The sequence below is a fragment of the Lissotriton vulgaris genome, chromosome 1_1 (genome assembly GCF_964263255.1).
Source record: "Lissotriton vulgaris chromosome 1_1, aLisVul1.2, whole genome shotgun sequence".
NCBI lineage: Eukaryota > Metazoa > Chordata > Amphibia > Caudata > Salamandridae > Lissotriton > Lissotriton vulgaris.
The window spans coordinates 1,561,622,350-1,561,642,840 of NC_141685.1; the positions used below are offsets into that span (position 1 = coordinate 1,561,622,350).

At 40.6% G+C, this 20,491-nt stretch overlaps 1 protein-coding gene across 4 annotated transcripts in view; it reads right to left on the minus strand.

Annotated features, from left to right (window-relative positions):
• Positions 1-251: 251 nt before the first annotated feature.
• CPSF6 (cleavage and polyadenylation specific factor 6) overlaps positions 252-20,491 on the minus strand; it is a 392,748-nt gene continuing 372,508 nt past the window's right edge. For all 4 annotated transcript variants that reach the window (XM_086918040.1, XM_086918046.1, XM_086918044.1 and 1 more), the window contains one exon: positions 252-661. The gene's annotated coding sequence lies outside the window, so the exon portion shown is untranslated. The remainder of the gene's footprint in view (positions 662-20,491) is intronic.

A 20,491-nucleotide genomic window follows, 5' to 3' on the forward strand; every position in this document is an offset into this window, starting at 1 on the left:
TAGTTTACAGTTTTACATACCAAACACAATCAGCTACAAAAATAATATTATCAGTGCGTGGCATACTCCATATCAAATAAGCATTTAGAACACTGTTTATTCACCAGGACTATGCAATGCATATGATAAACCAATATAAATCTACTGCAGGTCTGGGCCGTTAGCAGTTATTTTGTGAAAAAAATAAAATAATGAATGTACGGTCCCTGAGGTATGTATACATCAAATAATTTTAACAGATTTACACAGCGGCCGCATTAAACAGTTTATTACAACACTACATCTATTGTAATCAAAGTGAAACCATTTACAGACATTATCAGAACATGAACGTTTTAACAACAAACTACTATAAAAACAAGGAGTTACTTGACTTCCAATTGCTTGGAGATTATTTCAAATGTAGTTTAACCAGTAATAACGTTGCAAAAGCTATAACTTGAAAATCACAAGTTTCTTTCAAATAAAACAGTTAAGCAACATAAAAATAAAAGTAGAGCTACTGGTTACCATATTTGCAGATTTGCTTTATTCACATCTATTTCTGTTCATGTTATCCATGAATTCTTAGAAGTTCAGTTCAATCACATGAAGCAAACTGCTTGCCAAGTGTGTTTCTCCATGAAGTGTCTCCTGCGGGGTGTTCCTCCTCTTCCTTCAACTGTAATGTGTCAAAATTTATGATGTAGATTTTGCTACGCCCCATAACAATAACATTTGGCTTAACTATACATAAAATATATCTATCACTTTCAGAAAATGGTCAAATTAAATCACAGAATCGGAATCTACTATACACTGCAAAATGGCTTAAACAAATGCACATTTAGCAAATATATTTATGCATGAAATCAACTTTTTATTTAACCATTTTATTCAGTGAGAAAGAATTTCCGATTTTGTGATGGTGAGGTTTCACTTTAGAAAAGACCACTCATTTTAAAAAGTCCAAATAAAGAGACTAACATGCTAAGTTGTACTTGCAGATAAAAGCTATTAATAAAATACAATGCTTAAATGTGCTTCCAGTCAGAGAGTTACAAAATATCAAATATATTTTTTAAAGGCATGACAGCAGAAAACTACAAACCCTAAACCAATGTAACAACCAATGTGGAAGTACAGTAGACAGGCAAATTATTTACACTTTTGTGTTCTGTGTGCAGAACATACATGAAGACATTTGAAAACGAAGGAGAAAATGCCACATCAATAATATGCCCTTACAAAAGTCATGTTAGACTCGTTTAACATGTACATTTATTTCATGCACCACCTGCTGGGTTTTTGTCAACTGAAAAATCATTGTACTTAGGAGGTAAAAAAACAAACATTAGGCTGAAAATATATTTTAAAAACATTAACTCTATCATTTCATAACAAACACGAAGCTACTCTTTCAGGATATGCTATGCACACAACTGATTGTGAAGCAATCTCCGAGGGGAACATAAAGCAGTGAATATGTTCACCATAATAATGAAAATACAACTGCACTGTGCCAGTGCAAGACAGGGTCAATAGTAGGCATTCAGGACTGCATGCAAGGTTTAACATTGTGTTAATATTAGGGTTATCTAAAATGATAAACCACAATAACAAAATGATTTCAAGAAAAGTATCAAATGTATTTAAGAGTGCAATGTAGTAACTAGCTAGATTTCAACTAGACAGTACTGGTCAATGGTCCTACGTCTAGAAATGCAGTGAAATTCGTACCAGTTTACTTATCGTGGTGACTCTCGCACTTTCTGACCTACAGCGACCTCTCCTCCAAACCCACATTATAAACCTGCCAGGAGGCATGAGCACTTTTGCACAGCTCTAAGTAATCTATCAAAAGAGGAGCCGCAGGGAATACAAAGTTCGATCTATGGCCTTGTCTTCCATTTGTCCAATCTTGGACTCCAGTTAATTTTCGCCCTGTTCACACCCACTTCAGATACATGAAAGCATAGCAGTGAGGCAGTCTGTCCATTTCCAGAAGGGTGGGCAGCAGTGCTAGTAGTCCCAATGTCGGTGCTGAGCACTATTCCAGCCCATTTCGGAAAACTCACAGTGGAGCCCAAAAAATAAAAGATATTTTAGCCAGGGGGTTTGAAGGGAAAATCAGTAAAAACTTAATGCTACATGACTAGACAAAAGATTTCTGATCTGATAAAACTGAGTATTCAATTTAGAGGTGTTTGGTGATACATCCCCTTCGCATTCGCTGAAGGTTTTGAGGCAGACCCAAAAGAAAAACCTAGTGTTACGTAAAAAATCAAAGAGAATTTGCAGTACAAATGGAAAGATGTTTTCGCTCACGTGAGAGCCATAAAAAAAGCGCAATTTCAACAGTTTAATGTCATCGATCTCATGGGTTCAAATGCTTTAACAAAACTGAATATTGAATTCCTGGTCTATACTATCCCTCAAACTATCTACTAAATTTATGCTGAACAGTTATCAAGATAAAAAGTGAATTGATATGGATAGATAGCTAACAGGAACAGTTAAGACTCCTTACTACACATCACACTTGACCCATACAAGACACAAAAGCAGGAACATGGCCTAAAGTACACAAAGTGAAGCCAAATATGTTTCAGGAGAGCTGGGTGGTAAACACCTAGCAATTTGTGTCTATGCTGCCAAGAAGACAAAGTCTTTTCTCCTGTCAAGGGATTTGATGTGGCCTAACATTTGCAAGCTCTAATGTAAAGTTGCAAGATTAAGCACAGTGTTGGGATGTATAGGAATCTAGAGTCGGCACGCCCTCCTCCCATCATCGCCTCAAACCCCCAGGAAGCAAAGCACTAGCTCCACGTTTCCATCTATGGAATGCCTAAACACAAAAGATAACCTGTACGGGGCACTTTGAGTAGTTAACATCGATGTTGCTTCTGACCACTGAAATACTGCAAATTATAAGTTTCACGGGTCACAAAACTAGCCAAATATCTATGCAATTGTCCTTTAAAAACGCAAACTGAAAGGTTCAATTTCAGAGTATGGCAAGTTGCAGAAAGTACATTCCTTATAGCCAGAAGCCAGGAATTAAAGAGAAGTCAGAGGGCAGGAGACATCTGGTTACCTACAGGAGTAATAAACACAGAAGTGCTTGTAGGGAAGGAGATGATACGCTCACTGTGCTTATCGTATCAGATACTCAAAACAGAGAGAAATGACTGGAGTCATGTTGCAAGGAGAAGCCAAAAATCATTTAGTGGCATACACCAACAGCATTTAACGATGATAAACAGCTGTGCAAAAGTGCTCCATTTAGAAGTAGGGAGGTGGTGGTCTTTGTATCAAGTGTTTTGATCACATACGAATCACAAATTTGTATAGTAATTCCTGTGATTATTTTTTTGTTTAAGCAATTGTTCCGTCGCCTCCGACTGATATCTATGTACACTTGCCTGCCCAAGAAATGAAGCCTTGGCAAACACATGGTTTGTTGGATGAGTTAACAGGCATATTAAAAAAGACAGCTTAACAATCATGAATTTGACATGCAGCAAATGGTATTTAGTGGGAACAAGGATTCAATTACATTTGCTTTCAATTAACTTTTCAAACCAATTCAATAGGGAACTGAAAAATTATGTTACGAACATGAAGTCTTATAAACAAAGGAACACTTGATTACATAGATTTTCATGATAAAATGATGTGTAGTGATGTTCGAGGCCAAGTTAGGGGTGCACCCAACATATCCACCACAACAAATAGTATCCAAACAAGGAACAATGGATCTGTAAATTGCTCTGATTTTGGTCTTACAGTAAGGTGAGAGGGACTACGTCAAACTCTTGAGAATACCATAATACTTGTGATAACTGCCACTCAACCGAAGCTAGTCTGTTAAAGACATTGTACTGCAGTGCCTGCAAGTATCTCAAAACCGTGACAACAATAAGGAGGCACACAAATATAAAAAAAATAGAATACCAAAACTTTCAAGTATTCACAGACCAGAAAATTACAATAAAAATGTAAAAACAGCAAGAGAAAACCATGTATTTTTATTTTCCTTCCAGAAGTTCAACAGAAATGACCCAACATTTTAGAGCATACAGATTATTGGAACAAACAATTTTAAACATGACCTGTGTGTTGAACATGTTAATCACATAATTAAAATTATTTATGGAAACACTTGATCTATTTCATTGAATTGGCATCTGTTTTACACAAAATTGAAAAAATCTCAAAATAAAAATGAAAAGCAACTGATATAGGCTGTGAAGAGATCTTTCTAAGGGTGTAGAAATACAGCAGTTCAACAGAATCTTTGCACCTTGTCGTCTTTTGTCCTCTTATAAACGACTATCAAATGCATATGGTTACAATAATAATGTAGGCTAACAGGAATATCTGTGCTCATCAAGTAATAAAATATTATTAATATCTCTTTATCAGGGTAATTTTAAATTACTGAGGAAATCCATGCTAGAGGGGGAAAAGTGCATTTATAAAGTCATGAAATTCCAGAGGGATTCCTCACATCTAGATTGAGTCTGGAAAAGGGGATACAGCTGCTTCCTCCTGGACATAAGTGGTTTCTTCCTGTAACAACCCATCCCCTCAAGTCACACCTACTAATCATACCATGATATTCTTTGTTAACCTAATGGCATTTAGAATCGGATCAATGCCTCTCAAATGTTAATCTAACCCCTAAACTGCAGCACAATAAAGTTCATACATGTTTTAACATACCTAAACATTTATGTAGTATCGACATGAGACATGAAAAAAATTGTAGCATGGGCTATGTAGCATATCAATACGTTAACAGGGAAGACCACTGTATTATTTTGACAGGAAAACATTCCTAGCTTGGGAATACAATCAAACACAAACTGTTACGTATATATTGGTCTCAATACAATAGAACAACTTTACTAACCAAATATGTGGCTGAGTTGTAACCTACCAACTGAAAATTGGTGTCCATACAAAGTGATAGCTACATAAAATAAGAAAGGGTTGTAGAGGACAGTAAGTGGAAACAATCACAGTTTGCTGCTGTAAGAATATGAAGTAATGAGTACCGAGGGAATCAAAATCATAGTTGGATCCTACAGCAAAAAAAGTCAACAGCTGTGTGCAATGGGGGGGGGGGGGGGGGGGGGGGGGGGGGGGGTGAAGTAAATTCAAAGTTGTTTTCCTAATGGAAGTTCACACGAGCAGACATAAAGCACCAGGAAGTTTATAAAACATAACTAGCAAACCTTCAATAGAAAAATGGACAGCAATTATATCTATACACTTAGATCTCAATCCCATAACTAGCATCACTTGTATGGGATTGACACTGGGAAAACTCCAGTTCAAACTAAATGTTAGTACAAGAACACTCCAATTAAATGATGGCCAAGTGAACATAACTCTATACATTACATTTAGTTCTCAATTATCAGTGGGAGCTTAAGACAGGGACAGTACCCAATGCATTGATAAAAGCAGCAATGCATGCTGAAACTTTCCTGCTAGAACCACATTTCATGGTGCACGTGTTTATCTTGGGCACTAGGGCCCTCAATTGTCTAACAACTGCAAACAGTGTAACTGTTGTCATGTACTTTAAATCCATTGTAGCCAAAAGTAATTCTTTAGAGGCGGGTGTTAGGATTGCTGGCAAATATCCTTTGCTGCTCCAGACTAGGTTTCTGTGGCTCGGCCACACCACTTCTGCTAGTTATTTGAGAAAAGGCCAAGAACAAGAACTGTATCAATTTTGCTTTTGAATGCCTCCCAATTGAGTGCTTGTATCCTAGTTTCTGCCTTCCCAATCAAAAGACACACACCATACTATTACGTGTACAACACCTCGTAACAGATATGTGCCAGCTGCAACAGAAACTTTCATCATTTCAAGTGCTCAGCTCATTACTATAAATAAACTAAAATACACAATTATGCCTTACTAAATTAACATTACCCAGCATTGGGGTAAAAAAACCTAAACATGAGACACACACAAATTAAACAGTGAAGACAAAAGACATTCACCAGCCACAAGAAACCTAGCAAGACTCTCAGACATCATACACCTGTGACGGGAGGAGACACCCTCACAAAGAGGAGATTTGGTAGTAAAGAATGGAAAGTAGAAGGATTACACTAATAAGGGTGAATGCAACACTTTACTAGGAGATGGAGGGAAACTATTATGCAATAGTGCAATTCTGCTGGAACAATATCATGCAATAGTAAGTGAACATTTTGGGAAAAGAAATGCACTTGTATGGAAGGGAAGGAAAAAACGAGAAGAAAAGGTATTGTGCTTTAAGAAGGTAAGATATTAACAACATTTGTATTCCGCGCATTTCTATGACAAAATGGAGCAGCATGCGCACCATGAAAAAAATATTTTTAAGTCTTCAGATAAATTGCTCACCGGATGCTTTTACACATAAGAAATGACCAACTATGCCTTTGCGATTCCTGAACTTGTGTGGAAACACACAGAAGATACATTTTCTATTGCTTGTGAATTCAAAAAAGAACTAAGGGCTACATAATAGGACATAATATGAAGACAGAGCAACAGGCAGACTTTGCGGTTTTTCTCAAGTCAACCACGTCCTCTTGGTGCATGCACGTAGATGAAGTGACTCATTGTATGACAAAATAGCCCATACAAAGAATATAATACTGAAAAGGATTGACACACTGAGCCAGTAGGCCAGAGAAACAGGTACAAAGTTAGAACACTACAAAAATCAACAGAAACTTTGTGGCAAAGAGGCAATCTGCAGGGGACAGAGGCTAACAAAGGACAAACTACAGAGTGAGAAAGACAGGCTGAGGAAGACAAAACAATGAATGGTAGACTAACAGGCAGCCTTAAGAGAAAGCTAGTTAGCCCCATGCTGATACTGTGGCACAGAATTTGAGATATTTCAGGGAAATACTCATAAAAACTGCCACAAAGGTAGGGTGACAACCAAAGCCTTGCTGAGCTCTAGCTCACCAACAAAGAAGGTGAAGGGTGTATTAACTCAGTTTACAGCATTAAAGAGAGAAATACAAATATCATTTGAAGAATGGCTAACAAGGTGAACAGACTACATTGCATCAAAAATGTCGCCAGCTTTCAACTCCTAGCATGCTTTGTACTGAGTTTGCCGCTCAGCATCATTTTTTTTTTTTTTTAAAAAGGCTCATCATGAAGGAGAACTCAATCTTCATAGAGACAGAGACAAAGACATGCAGGGAAGAGGAAAGGTTTTTTTAGAACTTCATTGAGGATTCCTACAATGCAGAAGCAGGATTAAAGTAAGTAACTTTTTTCTGCAAAGTAGGATCCTCACCGATAGCCACAAATGTAGAACAGATTAGAAAGCTTATCCTTCAAAGCAAATGTCAGTACATTCAAACAGATTTAACTAGCACAATTTTATTATTTCAAAGACACAGTCAAGCAAATGGGTATTTAAAACTGCTTCCCTGCAATGTCAGCCCTAGTTACTTTCATCTAAACAATAGTGATTAGTGAACATATTGATGGATTTCCATATTATAGTTTATAGATGTTTAATAAGGCAACATTTCTCAACCAAGCATCAGAGGCTGCTTTCCATCTTGTGTAATGAGCTCTTGGCTTAGGATTGTATGCTTGCCGAAGATAAATAATACACATGCTTACTGATAAATAATAAAGGGCACTATCAAAGGTTTGTTTTGTAGACGGCAATCCAGTACGAAAGGGTCCACAATTAACAAAAAAATAATTAGTGTTTCTCATATAATACCAGTTTTGCAAATCTGCTTGCCAATTCAGAAGACCTGGAAGGTGTACTGCTTGATTGGACAATTGTTGTGCAAGAGAACAATGCCATACTGCTTGCACCTCCAGTGATAAAATAATCCTGGACCTTGGTCCAACTTGCTCATTTAATTAAAACATTGGTGTGCTGTCCTTCTGTAACAAGGACCTGTTGTAGTCTTGGAAGGAAGGAAAGCTTTTAATGTTAGAAGCAGGGTTTGTGCTCTAGGCAATTAATAATACAGCTACTATCTGTCCACAATCCATGTATTGATATGGCTTGTAAACGGGCTACCCAACCTGTCCAAGATGCATTTGGTCACTATTGTCTGAGAAGGAACATCCTGGTGAAAAGGAGACATCTTTTACGACCACCAATTGAGCGATTCTCTGGCTTCAACAGTGAGAGTTAAATGGTCTTCCTAATTGCCCTTGTGTTCATTCCATTGAATTTCTTTGCACAGTTGAAAAGGTCTCTTGAACAGACGAGCATTTGTGACTAGAAACATGCAAGAGGCTGTTGATTCCAGTATGGAAGATACTAGTCTTGCAGTAGGTGACAGTGTATGTAGACAATGACATTTCATAATGGAAGCGCTCTATTCCCAAGGAGACACTTCTCTCCGTTTAAAGTTGCAAATGTATAGTGGACAATCTAAACTGGTATTGCATTTGACTTTTGGTTGTTGACTTGTCTGAGGTAGTGATGGGGAAGTCCAAATAGCAACAAACTCCCACTGGTGACCTTGCTTTTAAGAGAAAACTGTTGAGTTACAAATTAATGTAGGTTTCCCTTTTGCATAGGAAAGCGGACACTACTACCCTACATTTGATAAAAGTTCTCCGTACAGGTTTTGGGCTGAAGGGATGCATTCTGTAATGATAGTGTGCTTTCCTCACATAGAATCTCAAGAATTATGCGTTTCTCAGTTACTGAGGTATGAAAATAAGCATCTTGCAAACCCAAAAAACACATTCAATCTCATTCCATTAATTGTGGGTAAATTTGGTGCACAGTCAACTTTCCGATTTCCCCCAACCCTATATTTGTTGGCTTTTTGCAAGTCTAGAATGGGATAATATTCCATGCTGGGGCTCTTTTGGGCACCAAAGCATATCTTGACTAGATACCTTCTCCTCTTTGGGGAGGAGGAACCTGTTGCAGTTCTGTTTTTTGTAAGAGAACTGAAACCTTTCTAAATGCATGCAGTTGATTTTTCAGTGCACCTTTTGGCAGAAGTGTGAGAGGAGTTTTGAATTGCATGACACATCTGTGCTCGATGATTTGCAAAACTCATCTGTCCGATGTTCTTTGGATCCACTCTAAAATATTTTAAAACACTCCCTTCCTCCGGAATGGCAAACAGATGAGGAACTGTTGTGCCCATTATTTGAGTGGGTTCTTAACTTGCTAGATGACATGGAACGTTGCTGTTATACCGTCCTTTTCCTCTAGAGGGTTATCTTTGATAAGGTGTGTAAAGTTGCCACTCTAGAAGCTTTATCGTTACACTCACTGAAAATGTTGAACTCTGCATTTCTTGGTACCTATAATGACAAGAATGTTATTGGGATCAATAATATAGTTTGTATTCCTCCAAGCCCACTAATTTTTACGCCTCTGCTTCTTCATCCTTTCCATTTCCTCATCGGTATGTGAGCCAATGAAAACAGATACAGAATAAGCAAAGATTTAATGTCTTTAGTTGCTCATTAGGTTTGAGAGATGTTAAATCTCAACCAGGATGCTTACTGAGGAGAGATGTCATAGAAAATTTGAGTGGCTGCTAGATCTGCAGTCAATAGCCGCACAGATCAACTGATTCAACACAAGCTGGCTCTCTTGTATGCTTTATGCTCAGTGGTGGTGCCTTTGCCAACAATGATAGGGTGATCAGCAATGATGGGCTTGACTTTGATGTCTCTGCAACCAGCAAGTGTTTTTTTACGGTCAAAGATTAATCCCTAGAGAGTGAGCACATTAATGTAGAGACTTCTCTCAACATCAACAGGTGATCACCAGGATTAGTGTCTCTTTCTGGATTTTGATTCTTTTGCATCCTTTCTGGGACACCGCAAAAGAACAGGAGGAAGTTCCCTGTCTGCCTTGCAGCTATTTTTTTCCTGTTGCGCTTTAAGGTCTTCTAACTGGAGTGGTGTGGCTCACTGGTTAGAGGCGGCAGACCCGGAAGCAGAGGTCGGCCCGGGACCAGGGTTCGATTCCAGACGCAGCAGGGTCTTGGGCCATGGTCAGCAGACTCCATAATTCTCGCCTCGGTGCCTACTCCAACCATGGGTCCCACTCAGCAACTCTGGGCAATAGCTTGCTTAATCTCTACTAACGGCCCCATCAGCGTCGGGGATGCTTGTCTTCACCTTGGAGATGCCCAGGAGGGACCATCTCACAGGGAAAGCCAGGATGGGTCCCCCAGCGGTATACAGCGCCGTGACGCCCCTTTGCTGGGGCAGCTGTGCGCTTTACAAGTATACGACATTTAACATTTAACTGCACTATAAGTCAAATCCCTTCTCTGTTCTCACTCACTTTTTATCATTTTCTCAGAACATGCAACTGGACACCGAATGAGTAGATGATGGACAGATCACACACACAGATTGTGGGTCTATGGCAGTCTTCTACCTCCCACCGAAAGGAAACTTGACTAATAGTCAAGGAATTTGAATAAGGCAGAAATATGAGATTCACGCAAGCTGGTGGCAGTTATCCTACATTTAAGACAATCAGTGAGGATTCTAAGATACACACACTTCCCAAACTGACCAACTATTATATGGTAAACACTAATTCTAATGCCAACAGCTTGTAGAACAGCCAGATCCACCCAGTTGCAGAATTTATTATTATTTATTTATTACAAATTTATTGGCTGGCATAAATCAGAAATACAGCTGGCTGACGTCTCATCCCATCTAGAGATGTTCAAGTTGTGGCCGGTGATCTCAGCATTCCAATGGAGAATTTAGATCTTTATTAGGGGTAAGCATCCCTACTTGGAAAAGTGGGAACAGAAATGGACAAGTAGGGTGAAAGTAGACTTCAGATCATGCGTAAATTCCTAATAATCTAAACGTAGACAGAACAGCTGCACCAAATTACTGGAAGAGACGGGCAAGAACACGGAATGTTTGCCAAAAAATGTTACACCTACTCAATTAGTCGATAAGATCAAAAGTCAACGCTTGACTCAAGAGCCCAAAATACAAATTTCCAATTTGAAGTTTAATATTCATCCATGGATTAACAAGGAAGCCAGAGCCAGGGGAGATGGCCAATTTAAGTTAGAGATTGTCATCCACACCAACAATGGGATGTTTTGAAAACGCATCGTCTGATCCTTAGACAGCTTGCTTGAACAGCCAACGTCTTCCAGTGTATAGCAACACTCAATGGCAAGCCAGCCAATCACATCTCCCCCATCCAGAAAACAGAACTGGACTTTTTTCAGAAGTAGATGGCTTAAGGGAATGAAACTGTTGAACAGCCATGAAGGTTGCTTAGTTACAGCATCTAATAGCCATTGAGGTTTCTGGGAAACATAAATATGCACATTCAATTTAGCCACGCCTGCACAATTCATTTCTTTCATCTAGTCCCTCTGCAGTAGGCTATAACAAGGATGACCAACAGATACATTCAGGTCATGCCACTCACAGCAGCAGATGAAGTGGTGCATGTGAGAGTTGATGGAGAACTTTAAAGTCTAAACACAAATGTTTGTAACACTGATTCAAGTAATTTTTAAGTTGCAAATGTCTGCTGCTACCTTGAAAGCTTCTCTGTGTCTAGGTATAAGGTGGATAACTCTGATTTGTCTAGGTCTGGTAACAGTCAATAATAACAAAGTAATGAAAAAGAGGAAGATAAATAGCAAGCAGCCTATTGTCTGCAAAAACAGGTAGATATTGACAGAGCAGGAGAAACAGCAGGAAGTGTGGCAGAGTACAACTTGCACAGAATCAGACGTAAACATGCAGAGAAACACTTAAAAGCACAAAAACCGAGGCAACATTAGGAACGTGGGAATAGCCATAGACATTAAGAGGAACACAGACCCTGAAGGAAGCACAATGAAAGATTGAGAAAATACCCCAACAAAAATAACCTAAGAGGACAAAAAGACTAGAGATAAAAATATTTTCAAACCCTAAACACTTTCATTCTGAAATGCCCAAAGCACAGAGTACAAAACATTATCTAAAGAGTTTATCTTCTGCAAAAAGGAGAACTTGCAGCTGCTCAGGGGCAAAATAAAAACTAGAAAAGTGCAAAGGAACTTCAATACAGTGTTTATTTGTTCCATAAAGTATCTAGAAAATTTGCAAACCTTTCACAGGTACCTTGAAAAAGCTTACCATGTCTTCGGTGTCTAAAGCACACATGTATCTCACAACTGGATGTGGATGACCCTCATTACACCCGGAAACAGGGGGTAAATTAACAGGCACAGACTTTCAACTGTATAAGCAACACATCAAAAAGTCAACTCCCACAGCTCTGTTAACTCCCATTGCTGTCCGTTCTCTTGCACACCACGTACTACTTGTAGGAAGCAAAAACAATCCCAATTGAATTAGGAGAAACCTCCAACAGTGCGAGCTTTGATTTTTGTATGCTGTGTAACCAATTTTAGGAGTAGGAAGATGTTAACATGCTTGTAGCCTTAAATAAATTCCTGCAGATTTCTTCTAATAATTAAACATTGTTTCCAAACGAAGCATCATGTTAAACAGCACTGTGCATGGAGAAGGAAACCAGCACCACCTTGTTCCTTATCACGCAGAGTTGGGAGTGTTCCCAGTGAGAAAAGCACTATTGCCTAGAAGCCCTGATTTCTGCTGTTTAAGTAACGAAGATCGCTGGTTTTTAAATCAGGGGTTTCCCAAAACATTTGTGCTATGGCCTGGGGAATTACAAGAAGCAAACAATATAGCAGGAGAATTTTAAAAAGGCACAAAAATAAAAACAAACATTAATATTTTTTTTGGGAAAATATTTTTATTGCATAAATGCCAAATCATATACTGTTACACAAGTTATTATCACATCACCAAACATATGTCCCATCACATTAGTCAATAGCTTTACATATTGTATATGTTACGTTTCTCGCTCTCTATCCCTGTTCCTTGGTATTTCTAATTCTACCACTAGAGATGCACATAATTCTCCTCTGCACATATTCCATTTGGCCCATTTCCTATCCCATTTCTTCGGACACCCACGAGCGTTAAACACTTCCTTTTCAGCAATCATGCATTTATCCAGTTCCCTCATCCAAACGGCTACTCCTGGTGGACTGACCCCTCCCCATCCTCTATCTATTTCTCTTTTAAAGAGGGTGAAGCCAAGCGTTGCAAACTGCTGCTCCGTCTCCGTAAGGTCCGTAGCGTCCCATATGTTCAGCAGGCCAAGTCGTGGCTTCAAGGTAATTGACTTATTTAGGGCAGATTGCAGATGTGTCACTATCCTATACCATCGGTTCTGTACCATCAGACATTCCCAGATCATATGATAGAAGCCAGCCGACTGTTTGCACCCTTTGAAACACAGATTGTCTGACTTTGACCCAATCTTCGCCAAAGTAGTCCCAGTTAAGTATGAACGGTGTAGGATACGGAGTTGTATGAGTCGGTACCTAAGTGTAATGGCAGCCTCTCTAGGAGACATTGATGCTTGTCTCCAGTCCTCCTCTTCTATTTCCCCCAAGTCCCTTTCCCATTTTTCCTTGAGCTGTATGAAGGAGTCTGGCATACGGTGGCTGAGCTTCCTATATGTGAGGGAGATCGCCTTATTCTGTAGATGTCCATCTAGTAGACGGTCCTCTAGGGGAGTGTAGTCTTGTATATCTGCACAGTCAGGAAACGCCACCATCAACGTATGTCTGATTTGCAAATACCGAAAGGTTTCACTAGGTGCCAGTTGATACGTTTTCTGTAGCTCTTCAAACCGCAAAATCCTACCTTTCTAAATCAGATCCCCTACCACCGAGATACCAATCATGTCCCATTTGTCAAACCCGGGATAGTGACAGAGCATACCCAGTTTTTGTGTAGTCCATAGCGGCGTCATAGTAGTAAGTCTATTTGTCCAACCTAATCGGGAGTTAGCTAACCTCCATATCTGCAGGGTATGTTGGGCAGGGCCTACAAACCTCTTTCTTCGAGTCGTCTAGTACAACACCCAGAGATAGCCTGCTCTGTCCATCTGATATCTATCTAGGGCACAAGCCGGGTCATCAGGCAGGGTATACTTCCATCTATTCACTGTGATCAACTGCGAGGCCCAATAATGTAGTCGAATATCTGGCAGGGCTATACCCCCATCATACCATCCCTTCGTTAATTTCTGGAGCGCTATTCTGGGGGCTCTCCCATCCCATAGTAATGTACGCACCTCCCCCCTCCACTGCACTAAAGAAGGCATCAGGAACTCTAGTCGGACAGTTCAGTAGAACATAGAGGAAACGCGGGAGAGAAAGCATTTTAAAGAGGACAGCCCGGCCAACCAAGGACAGTGGCAGGGATCTCCAATGCTGGACATCCGCTCTCAGTCGAGCAAGCAACGGTGTCAGATTGCTCTTGTAGAAAAGTGACGGATCCGGTGTAACAAAGATCCCCTAGGTACTTAAAGCCGTCTGTTGCTACCATTAGTGGGCAGTCTTTTGGAAGACTTGGAGTCTGTCCATGAAGCATGTACAATATCGATTTGCCCCAGTTAATAGTGTATCCAGAATAGTTCCCAAAGTTAGTAAAGATGTCTAGGACCACCCGAATGGATCTATATGAATATGCCAGGTATAACACTATATCATCTGCATAGAGTGATATTCTATCTCCGTATTCAGAGGACCATCTCCGGCCTCTAGTCATCACATATTTCCTTATCCACGTTGCTAGGGGCTCCAGCATTAATGCAAATAGTAACAGTGATAGGGGACACCCCTGCCTTGTACCTCTACGAAGTGAAAACTGTCTGGACGTGTAATTATTCACTCTAACCTGTCCGTATATGTCGGTCTACAGCAATCGCACCCATCGTATGAATTTTGGGCCTAGTCCCGCTCTTACTAATACTTCAAACATGTAGGACCATTCTATTGAATCAAAGGCCATAGAGGCTTCTAAGGATAATATAGCAGCGTCTTCTTCTAAATATTCCTGCGGGGCCAGCACGTTGTGTAGACAACGGATATTAAGGGCCGTATTTCTTGCTGGCATAAAGCCGGACTGATCCGGGTGTACCAGCGAGGTTATAACTGTCCCCAGTCGCGTGGCTAGAACCTTCGCCAAGATTTTCGCCTCCACATTAATTAATGAGATCGGTCTATAGGAGCAACAGTCTTCCACTGGTTTGCCCGTTTTATAGATTACCACAATACTTGCCAGTCGCTGGTCTGGGGGCAGGGCACCTTTTTCCCAGCTTTCCTGATACATGGCCCGTAGATGTGGGACCACGTGGGCGGCCGATAACAAACATTATTATTCTTAGCTACGGAGTTGGTAATTTAATGACTGCAGCTTAATTTGAGAATTCACAAGAAAAGTATGTCCTGCTTTGTTTAGTTGACAGCTCCTGCACAACTTAAGTTGTGTTCTGGAAAGACTTCTCCAGAGAAATCCTTATGCTACTAGTCAGTCATTTCAAACTGTTTTCATTTCAGAGACTTATACATTTACATCCTGGCCCTGGTTCAACATGTATGTTATTAATTTGCAACCCGTAAAATTTTACATACTAGGCATTTCTTTCCCTTTCATTTTCATGCTGACCAACTGATGACATTTTATGCATCAGGACTAAATATCCAGCCCTTCAATCTGCAATTCAAACTTAACTTTTTAAATGTTCTTATGAACAAGGAACCTCAGGCCATTTTTTTCTATCCCTGGCAGCAGTTATTATGTTTTTCCTTTCACTATTTGATGTGCCAGTGTGCTTTTTGCACTTAAAAACATGTTTACACACTACCCAAGAACTAAATCATGTGCTGAAGAAGGGCCAGGAGGTCCTTGTATGTGGTCTCTGAAATGAACACTTTACACACTATATGCACCTTTTGCTAAACTAATATTTCTAGTACGAATTCATAAACAACTTCTGTGTAAAGTTTTAGTTTATAATATTTATACCCCACTGGACTGTCAATAAAGACTAATGTTAATGTCAAAGTCAAATACCTGCAACAATTCTGCATACAAAATTGAACTACGTTACACACTTTTTGGACTAGACTCATACCAGGGCCCAAATGAAACATGAATAGTGTGATTAATGAATCCAATTGGACCTATTTTACTCTACCTCAAAAGATTAAACATGGTACCAGTATAATCAGTGTTCACGTTGACTGGGGTGACTCCAGTTCATAAGCCCTCTTTGGAGAGACTCAAAAATGACAATGAATCATTTGTGAGAGGGCAGAAAGCACTGGTACTAGAGTGGTCAATACAAACACTGGCAATAGTGCAGGCATGACCTGGAGAGGTCATAGAATAATCCTCTACAGTGTAGTGTTCCAAGTGAGCCACTGAGTGACCGTCTGGTATTAAAGGACTACAAGAAAAACAAGGCATCACAAGGGATGACAAATGGTAAACCCAGTGCCTGGTTTAGACAGAATCTAGGACTTTATGGCTTTAATCAGTAGATGGCAGAATATGCACAGCATGTAAATCTAAAAAGAGATTCAAGAAAATGATAGAGCTCAATAAGACCTCTCTATCTAAGGGTCACAATAAATGCTGACCCGAAACTGACTAAGCGCTGAGGAAACTCCTGATTAAGTATGGCATGAATGAGAAATGGCCGGCAGGAGCTAATTAAAGCTTGACACATTCCATGGTCTGATCAAGTAAGGGGTAAAGCAAAGAGTGGTCAAATAATCCTTGAACATGTATTTGTCAGGACAGAATGGTGTGCTTGGACACTGCTAACACCTGTACAACTTCCTAAGGCATCTACATTCTGGTAACCACAGGTCTACATAGTAAACCTGGAAGGAGTTGGCCCCATTTAGTTTCTTGTGAGGGCTGCTTTTTAACTGATCTGGCAGCTTACTACCTCCTATATTGGCAGATGTGGGACTTGACAACTGCAAAGGTAGAAACACGGCTATGGATGATACTACCGACATAGCAATCGCTCTGCCCAATGAGTCCGTGTTATCCAGTACACAGCGAATCATGGATTTTGCTGCGTCTCTCCCATCTGCCACAGCCTGTGAGAGAACAGCCAGGGCCTCATCCAAGCACTGAGGTAGCATTTGCGCCACCGTATCCCAGACTGTATGGTAGTATCGGCCCAAGAGGCATGCGGTATTCACAGACGCAGTGCCAAGCTGGAGGAAGAGAACATGCGCTCACCAAGATGATCCAGCTTATTGGATTCCCTGTCTGGAGTAGCAGAAGGGAATGCGCCCTTGGAAGAAGAAGCTTGGACCATACATTTCTCAGGGGGAAGGGTGTTGGGTGATTAAAATGGGATCACCTGGAGCCGGGCGGTGGGCAAGCGTCTGTTCTACAGGAGCCCCTGTGCTGGGCTTGGACCAAGTGCCCAGAAGAACATCCATGAGGGATTTCTTGAAGGGCAAGAGGGGTTCCGAGGAAGTTGCCGTAGGTTGAAGCACCACCGTCAGGAGATTAGTCCTGACTGCCACTGTAGGAAGCTCCAGGCCCAAGGCCTCAGCTGCCCTACGCATCGCCGCAGCTTAGGACGCTCCATCCTTCGTAGCCACGGTAAAGGGAGATAGCATGCCAAGGTCTGGTGAAGTGTCCAGACCACTGGCATCACTCTATTCCTCTCTCCAGTTCGGTTCTTCCAGCTGGTCTGGCAAAGGGTCCAGCGACCCCTCCCAGGCCTCATCACCACCTTCAGGGCGATGCGTAACACCTGGGATGAACAAGGGAACAAAAGTACCCTCCGGTGTGATTCAATGCCGGGTGGGCTCCGGTCCATCTCTGGGATGGGGACGGAGGCGTCGTCGCTGGGGAAGGTCCAGTAAGGTTGTCAGGTGCCGATCCAGATCTGACCAAACACGCAGAGGACTGAAGGCATGCCTGCAGAATTGGGCTGCCCATACAATGGTGGAGGGCTTTGTAGAATGTACGAAGCTGGGCAGGTGACGCCCCAGCTCCCGGAAACGGGAGAGGCGCGGAGTCGCACCTGAATCACGCACCGGAGACAGAGCCTTAGAGATAAGATGTACCGGATCCAGCGTCACATCTGCCGAATGCCAGGGAGAAGGCGAAGAGCGATGAAGCTTCTTCGCTTTCGTGTGTTTCGACTTACAGGAGGAGTGTGAAGGCTTGGATGAGGTGTGGTGGCTCCGCAAACAGTCTCAAGACCTTCGTCTCGAGCTAGACCAGGAGCGGCGCAAAGCCAACTGCCTCAGACAGCTTTCGGAACCACTCCAGCAAAGACATCAGTTTGTGACAGACTTCACAGGGCTGGAAGCGGGTCTGTCGATGGGACACCCCTTGCACACCAGGAGATGATGACTTGAAAAAGAAGTCAACAAAACTTGAAGTAAGCTTAGTAAAAAAATTACTAAAGGGGTAAGCTCTCTCTGGTGCAGTAAAAGAAAGAACTGACGTCAGCACGAAGGTGCGGCATCTAAGTAGCCACTATAACGTCATCCCAGCAACCCAGACGTCGACGACTGACGCGGAGTTGACCAACACCACCTACTGACGTGCAGGGATACTGCTAGGAGAAAGAATTCTACGGATACAGTCTGATGCCTAGGGGTAATCCTAAGGCATGGAATTTAAAACGGTCTCTTTCAGATACAACTATTGAGACAAATCTGAACTTTGGATTCACCCATAATTCAGCGATTATCTCAAATTCGTACATTAACCCCTTCGATGCTCATGACGAGCGTCATGAGGTACACCTCTCGTGTGCTCATGACTAGCTGAGCTCGTCATGTAAAAGGGCATTCTGAATATTTCAGCACAGGAGGGAAATCTGCTTAGCAGCCAAGGTGTTAAACGACAGGATGCCAACATGCTTAGACATTAGTACTCGACAGAACAGTAAACCTTTACAATCACACATGACTAGATATAAAACTTAATTACAGATTAAATGTTTACTGTTTTATGTAAATGCAATATAAATTTAAATCAAGATCCTATGATGAGTATTAATACTGTGAATGGGCCAACATAATTCTTGATTGTTTTAATGTATTAACATTATTCCTAAGACGTTGTTCAAATGACTTTAATGACTATTCGAAATCTGGAAATAATCAAATGTGCATTTTTAATTGTATGTAAATGTCACTTGGATAAAGAAAACAAATTAGAATTGGTTTTCAGAAATAGTAACAAATACAGCACCTACCAATGGAGAGACTCCTAGTTGGATTAGGGTAGGGAAACTGAAATGAAAGGCAGATTGACTTGTGTGATGTTCATTTTATAAAAAATGTACAGGCACAATGGCGGCTTTAAATTGGTATTTAAAAATTAAAAATTATTTACCAAATTCTGCCCTTTCTCTTAATATTATCAGCAAAGGAAATTAATAAAATAAGCAAAAAATGTTAACCTGGGTTAAAGCATCCAGTCAGTTATCTTAAAAAACTGTGGCGAGTGTTAAAATGAAATAACGTACGTGCTCTCAGGTTATAGAACATTTCTCATGAAGGTGGGACCACATTTTGTCCCCACACAGCAAAAAAAGCATCTGCGCAGTAACATGCTAGATGCTTTTGGCATCATGCTCATCACCAGTCCATTTTTAAAACTTGGCTAACGTCCCTGAATGCATCTACAGAACCATGCCAAGATAGGCACTCCAAATACAGTAAATGTCATAACACTGGTTTATACAAAAACAGGCAAAGGAAAAAGTGGCAGCACCTAAATAATCTGCCGGAATGCATACAAATTAAGAGATGCAAGGGAAGCATACAGCCAAGGAGGCTGATTCTAAGTCCTGAAAATTAAACATTTGTCCTTGGTAAAATGGATGCTGAAGTATTTCATTCACCAGGTGGGCAAAAAAAAGCAGTAACATGTAGCACAATAATATTAGTATGAAATAAGGCACCTGATTAAGACTAGTGCTAAAACAGCAGCAAGCAGAGACGTGAAAAAAAATATATATCAGTGCCCGTGAATATGGTAAAGAAAGGTGAAAGAAGCAGCTTAAACTCATAATTGTATCTTTACATCCCATCATTTTCCAACTTACCTTGTATTTGTGTGCTAAATCATCAAGTTGATCAAATTAGAGAAAAGAAATTGACAGTGGTAAAGCAATAGGGAAAGATGTGCCAGCTTACTGGCCTTGATATGTATCAGGTATGCTATCTGGAACATCAAGAAACATTTACCAGAGAATTTAGTTTTGTATGAGCTGTGTGCATACCAAGTTTGGGCTTACATCACTTAAGACTTTCCTAGGAACTCCAGAATTTCAATGATACATCATAGGCAGTCTCGTTTTAGGAAACCAAAATATAACCCAAATCAATACCCCCAGAATGTTTAGTGGATGATCATCTCTGTAGTATTAGTATCCTGTCAGTTAGAAAGGACTGAATTAATTTAAAGAAGTTTTAAAAACAAGACGGCATAAACAGTACTGAAAAGTGGAGTTACAGGCCCTGCAAAGTTGCCAGGGAAGGAAGGATAGTTGATCTCACTGTGAAGTGCACCAACGTACTGTATGGCTAAAATACTTGAGCCTTAAAC